At 43.2% G+C, this 7,335-nt stretch overlaps 1 long non-coding RNA gene across 2 annotated transcripts in view; it reads right to left on the bottom strand.

Annotated features, from left to right (window-relative positions):
- Window positions 1–7,335, bottom strand: part of LOC105465141 (uncharacterized) — an 80,913-nt gene that overhangs the window by 24,174 nt on the left and 49,404 nt on the right. For both annotated transcript variants that reach the window (XR_977322.2, XR_977323.2), the window contains exon 3: window positions 70–213. This is a non-coding gene — a long non-coding RNA (uncharacterized lncRNA). The remainder of the gene's footprint in view (window positions 1–69; window positions 214–7,335) is intronic.

Raw genomic sequence — 7,335 nt, 5'->3', positions numbered from 1 at the left:
CTTGGTTCCCACCACCTCCCCACTGGCTCTCCCCTCTCAGCTGCATCCCATCTCCCTCCGCAGGCTCACCTCCCTTTTCTCTCCGGGTTCAGCCTTTCATCTTGATTTTGGTGGGTGCGGGTTCTTGGCCCCTTCTCATGGGGCGCTGCCTCCAGTAGTACGTGCCCCAGCTGATTTGCATTCTGGTTTACACTCAGCCATCTTCAACAAAGCCTATCCAATCAAAATAATAACATTAATAACTAGCATATACTAAATGGTTACTATATGCCAGGCGCTATTCAAACTTGTTTTATAAAGTCATGTGATGTATAACAATATTTCAGTCAATATACTATTGTGGTCCCATAAGAGTATAATACTGCATTTTTACTATGTACTTTTTCTATGTTTACATATGTTTAGATATATAAATACTTACCAGTGTGCTACATTTGCCTTCACTATTCAATACCGTAACAAGGTGCACTGAGTTTGTAGCCTAGCAGGAATAGGCTATGCCATATATCCTAGGTGTGTAGAAGGCTACACCATCTGAGTCTGTGTAAGTACATACTATGATGTTCACACAACCGCATGATCGCCCAATGACACATTTCTCAGATCTCGTTAAGCAATGCATGACTGTCACATGACTGTATATAATTATTTATTCTCAGAAAAAACCCGTGAGGTAGGTGGTACTGTTATCACTATTATGCAGATAAAGAAATAGATGCAAAAAAGGCTAACTCACCACATTCATGGCGCTTATAAGTGGTCAAGCTAGAATCTGAATCCAGGATGTCTGGCTTTTAACCAGACATAAGTTAAAAGTGCTATCGGTGCTACTAAGTAAAGGATGAAGGCGAGGAAAGAGAGAGACAACATGGCTTCATGATCTTGAAAGAAAAAAAAAAATGTAAGTAGCAGTTGTAATCACTAAGAAGGGAGAAGAAACAGTCTCCACTGCAGAGAATTGCAAAGGAGGAGGCGCCACCAGAGGATAAAAAGCCTCCAATGGTTAACACAAGGGATACTTGCTTCTTTTTTTTGCGATGGAGTCTCGCCCAGCTGTAGTGCAGTGGCGCGGTCTCGGCTCACAGAAAGCTCCGCCTCCCGGGTTCACGCCATTCTCCTGCCTCAGCCTCCCGAGTAGCTGGGACTACAGGCGCCCGCCACCACGCCCGGCTAATTTTTTGTATTTTTAGTAGAGACGGGGTTTCACCGTGTTAGCCAGGATGGTCTCAACCTCCTGAGCTCGTGATCCGCCCGTCTTGGCCTCCCAAAGTGCTGGGATTACAGGCGTGAGCCACCGCGCCCGGCAGGATATTTGTTTCTTAAAAGGGGAACAAACTCCTGGAAGAGGATAGATACGCCTGATTTTTTTCTCAGTGGAATTTCACTTGCCCTGGCAGGTGGGTGGCAGGGAGATCTGAGGCCCCTCGAATTACAGCTCCTGGGCCCTGCCTCATAAAAGTCCATTCGTCTCGGTAAAGCCCCTCCCACAGACGCACAATGTGGCCGTCTTGAGCTGACTGAGGCTGGACGTGCAGTCAGCCGAGCACACAAAATGGGAACTGTTTGCCTCCGTGCAGCTGGCGCGCGTTTTCCGCTAGTCGCAGCTGCTTGGAGCCCAGCGCGCTGGCGGGGCCACGCCCCCGATGAATATTCATGCCCAGTTTGGGCTCAGAGCCCGGGATTTCAAAGCCCCTGAAGGGATTTGAAGGGGCAAAGGAGCTTCCTGATAGGGAGTTAGAAGGAAGGAGGGAGCCGGGCTTTGTCCAGGCTTGCTTTTGAGGACTACAAAGGGGAAGGGTCACATGGAAAGTCAAATCCCGCGTTGCTAATCTAGGCTAGGTCAAGTTTGCAATGAGAGCTAGCTCCTTCCTCCTTGTAATTTATTGAGTCTTTCAATGTCCTTCCACACAGACAACGTGCAGTTACTGGTGTTTCGCAGACAGGCTCTCTTTCTAGCACTGGGGAGCATGAAAACAACAGAGAGTAGGCTTTTAGCTGGGTTTTAAGCGCTTGCTTCATAACTCTTACCCAGTTAAATGTCTGCGATGACAACGCTCCTTTCTCTCACATGCTTCTGTGCATGGATTTTAATTTGCACACATTCTTTACCTAATCTATGATTTTTAGACATGTCAGTCTGTCATGGGCTAGAAACTTTAAAAAAACACTTTTAAAATACATATACTCTTAGGTCTAGTTGAGACACTAGTAAGTATTAACCATATTTATTAGTACTCACGTTTGGCTATTATTTATATTAGTGGAGAGATTTCCCAGCATAGATCATCTGAAAGAGTAGATAGTTCCCAAATGCATTTCATTGACTTATAATACTAGGTGGGCTTTTGGGTAAGTGGATTCACTGTCTTTTGTTGTTGTTGGGGCCATAAAAGTGTTTACTTTAGAATCCACTTAACAGAAATTACTGGAACTTTATTGAGTGCCTCTATTCCATTAATCCCTCCATTAAGAGAGAGACTCTGCTTTTTACCTACCAATTGGAAATGGAAGAAATAACGTTGGGAAGAAACCAAAGAATAAACAGGAATATATTGTGAAAGCATTTAGCTACCTTAAATGAAGGCAAACCCCTCCCCAACTCCACTTCCATACCAGAGAACTGAACAAACATGCAGATATGAGGGTAGAACCACTGCGAGCAGCCCATGGGATCTTATGGGAAATAGGACAGGGATCAGACAAAGGACATAAACACACATCCCCATAAACTTGGATTCTAGCAATTATAGACAGACACATTTGCCATCAATCCCCAGCAAAGTTCTAGATTGGATAGTTAAGCAAGCAGTTAGTGAGCACTTTAAAAAGGTGACTCCTAAGAACCAGTAAGAGTTCATCAGGACTGGTCAAGCCAACCTTTATTTCCTTTTTATTTATTTTAAAAAAACAAAATGCTTGACTTCATCACAATCCCAAAAACAACGAACATCTTGGCAAAAGGATGACCTACGTCCCCCAACCTTTTTTTTTTTTCTATAATAGACTCAGTATTCAGAATTGCTAAATTGAGTATCTGGTTGCTATATTAGTCTATTCTTGCATTGCTCTAAAGAAATACCTGAGACTGGGTAATTTATCAGAAAAGAGGTTTAATTGGCTCATGGTTCCACAAGCTGTACATAGTGGCATCTGCTCCCGAGGAGGCCTCGGAAAGTTTACAATCATAGGGGAAGGCACGGGGGAGCCAGCATCTTACATAACCAGAGCAAGAGGAAGGCGAGAGGGAAGTGCTACACACTTTTAAACACCCAGACCTAATGAGAACTCTATCAGGAGAATAGCGCGAAGGGGATGGTGCTAAATCATTCTTGAGAAATCCACCTCCATGATCCAACCACCTCCCAGCGGCTCCACGTCCAACATTAGGGATTACAATTCAACATGAGACTTGGGTGGAGACACAGATCCAAACCATATCAGTAGCCAAAAGAGAATAGACTTTAGAGCCAGAGGGAACTGGGTTTCATTCCAGGCTCCGCAACTTACTATTTGTGTGAGTAGTTTGGGCATCTCTGAAACTCAGTTGTCACAACTGCAAAATGAGAATAGAATATCTACTTCATAGATATTAAAGAAAATACATAGGTAGTCATAGGTACTCAAGAAAGGGCAATCCTTATTAAGATACAATTCAAAAGGTACAAATACAAACTCAGGAAAGAGAAGAGCTGAATCAAATAGTTCATATAGAAAGAATTTTTTAATTTATCAAAAGCTCAATATGAAATAACAAAGTAACATGTTTCAGGTGCAGACTGAAGTTTATTAATATTAGTACGTGGAAGCCAATAGTAAAAAGTCCCAACTAATTTTACTTGGTCGGATCCTATCTGAAATTCTCTGCCCCCTTTTGGGTAGCACACCTGAAAGGGAGCACGGAAAAATTAAATAACATCCAGGATGATGTAAGACCCAGGAACCACAATATCTGAGAAATAATTGAAAGAAATGGTGTTTTTTATCTAGAAGAGGTTACAAAATGACTGTCTGCTGATATTTGAAGAGCTATGACGTAGAATAGGTATAAAGTGGGTTTGTATGGCTCTAAATGGTAGAATTAGGAGACATGATTAGACATTGCTGTGAGATAGATTTTGGACTCAAACATGTAGAAGAGCTGTTCAACGTTGCAATGAGCATTTCTGAAAAATAGTAAGCCCACAATTACTGAAAGAATTCCTGCAATGGGTAGAATTCAGCTGTCAAGAATAGTGTAGAAGAGATTATGGCATTGGAAAAGAGTGGCCTAGTCTTAGAGTTAGTCATACACCATATACATGCCACCACCCCCAGCAATGGGAGGCTATTACTAATCAATGACAGCTGTCTTCCCTGCTGAGCTAAACTCAGTCTAGCAATCCTTCTCAATACAATGCTCCAAGCCATCCCCACCAATTTATCAGAGTTGACAACCTACCCAACCCAGATGATCCCTTAGTGTCTCTGAGATCCTATAACTTAAAATTTTCCCCCAATGGCATGTCTATAAAATATGTCTGTAAATTAACTAGAAGAAAAGTCATAGTTAAGCACAAAATATTTCCAGGTATCTGTGTACGTTTGTGTGTTTATGTCTGTATATGTACATATATGTGTGATAATATGTACATGGCTACTCCAAAACAGGAATCTTATGGGGGAAATAACATATTGGTCACAGGAGCCCTTAAATAGTGACTCTCATTTATGACATGCCAATAGTTAATGATATTGCTTTCTCCTTCACAAAAATTCAAACATTTTGCTACCCTATTCCACCCCTTATAAAATTTCAAACTTATTTTGTAAGTCGTAACTTTTGGAGCATCACAGGCAGGTTGGTAGAAAATGAGAGAACGTGAGGAATTGGCAGAAATAGTGCCAGAGTACTTGTAAACTCTCAAGAAAAGGGAGGGTTTTTATTAGTAAACAGAAGTGGCCAAAGAGAAGCCAATAAGAGACTAAATTACAATGTTCAAAGGTATTAGCAAACTTAGATTCCAAACTAATGGGTGGGCAGCAGGAGATACTCCTGGAAAGAGTCCTGGTTGAAGACAGGTAGGTGGCAGCTCATATTTCGGCTCCCTAGCTAACAATTAAGAAGAACAAAAATTCCAGTTTAACTCCCAAGGAGAGGGAAGAAGGTGCAAAGATAATTCAGTGAAGAAAAGATATAGTCTTTTCAATAAATAGTACAGGAATAATTGGATATCAGGATGCAAAAACAAAACTCCTGAGTCCTTCCCTCTCACCATTTAGAAAATGAACATGAATCATAGATCTACATACAAAACTTATTAACTATAAAATTTAACATTTTCTTTAAAAAATTAAAGTAATTTCAAAAGTGAGTCAGTTTAAAGACAAATATAAGTAAATAACGATATATACAAGTGGGATACAGATATACAAAAATGATGAAGTTGGCACTCCCCCACTGCCCTTTAACACACTGCCTCCAAGGGCTGAGAGGTATCATAGCTCCAGTCAGGCAGGATGGTGTTTAATAAAGAACTCAGTTTCAGGAGGAATGTCTGTCAAACCAGGAGACTCTGCCAGAACTTCATCATGTGGGCATGGGAAACTGTTGGATGAGGATGCAGGGAAGCTGCCACTTACAGCCCAGTGTTTCCCTAGACTCCCAGGATCTCAAGTTTAGGAGACAGGAACATGAATCCTAGTTGTCACTAGTCAACACTTGTGCAGCTACTTTTCAGCAGCCTGGCTTGAACATAGTGGGCTCAGCTGGGCAGGCAAAAACCTGAAAAGTAAATGTATTAGCACCTGCAACTAATTGAGCTGAGTAAGGTAGGAGAAAGGTATGTGCTTCTCATCTCACGTCTTAAATTCTTGGACCTTAAATTATGATGTCAGTTACAACATCTTCCTTTATTTAAATAAAATTCCACTCTCCGATACATCAAGAATTCTTTTTTTTTTTTTTTTTTTTGAGACCGAGTCTCACTCTGTCACCCAGGTTGGGATTGCAGTGGTGTGATCTCGACTCACTGCTACCTCTGCCTCCCCCGTTCAAGCAATTCTCCTGCCTCAGCTTCCCGAGTAGCTGGGATTACAGGTGCCTGCCACCACGCCCAACTAATTTTTGTATTTTTTGCAGAGACAGGGTTTCACCATTTTGGCCAGGCTGGTCTTGAACTCCCGACCTCAAGTGATCCACTCACCTCAGCCTCCCAAAGTGCTGGGATTACAAGTGTGAGCCACCGCACCCGGCCCAATGTCAAGAATTCTAAAAGAAGGTATGTAACAAATGTTTTAAGAGATCCCCTGACAATTGATTTTCTAAGAAAGCTACAAAATATTCCTTCCTTGTTTACCCATAAAAGTCTTAGACATAGGCCAGGCACGGTGGCTCAAGCCTGTAATCCCAGCACTTTGGGAGGCTGAGACGGGTGGATCACGAGGTCAGGAGATCGAGACCATCCTGGCTAACATGGTGAAACCCCGTCTCTACTAAAAAATACAAAAAACGGCCGGGCGCGGTGGCTCAAGCCTGTAATCCCAGCACTTTGGGAGGCCGAGACGGGCGGATCACGAGGTCAGGAGATCGAGACCATCCTGGCTGACACGGTGAAACCCCGTCTCTACTTTAAAAAATACAAAAAACTAGCCGGGCGAGGTGGCGGCGCCTGTAGTCCCAGCTACTCGGGAGGCTGAGGCAGGAGAATGGCGTGAACCCGGGAGGCGGAGCTTGCAGTGAGCTGAGATCCGGCCACTGCACTCCAGCCTGGGCGGCAGAGGGAGACTCCGTCTCAAAAAAAAAAAAAAATACAAAAAACTAGCAGGGCAAGGTGGCGGGCGCCTGTAGTCCCAGCTACTCGGGAGGCTGAGGCAGGAGAATGGCGTGAACCCGGGAGGCGGCCGAGCTTGCAGTGAGCTGAGATCCGGCCACTGCACTCCTGCCTGGGCAACAGAGCAAGACTCCGTCTCAAAAAAAAAAAAAAAAAGTCTTAGACATAAAAAGGTAATATGTAATAAAACTTAAAAGCATTGTCTATGGTGTCAGGTTGTCTGGGCTCAAATTCTAGTTCTGCCTCCTAATAGCTGTGTAAGCTTGGCCTGGGTTCCTAAGCTCTCTGAACCTTAGTTTCCTCTTCCGTAAAATGAGGATTCCACCGCCCAACGCACACACAAAAAGGAAGTGTTTATTTCAAAGTGCATTTAGCACACAGTGAACCAGAGTTACAGAGCAGGGAGGGGAGTTGAAAATCATCTAGAATCTCTCTCTCCTCTGTTGTACTAGTAGAGCAAGGCCCAGAGACATTGGTAACTTACCCAACATCCCATAGCTAAATTAGGGGCAGGCCTGTTTTTCAG

The sequence above is a fragment of the Macaca nemestrina genome, chromosome 13 (assembly GCF_043159975.1).
Source record: "Macaca nemestrina isolate mMacNem1 chromosome 13, mMacNem.hap1, whole genome shotgun sequence".
Lineage (NCBI taxonomy): Eukaryota > Metazoa > Chordata > Mammalia > Primates > Cercopithecidae > Macaca > Macaca nemestrina.
Note: the sequence above shows the minus strand (reverse complement) of the source record. Positions and strands in the feature narration are given on the sequence as shown.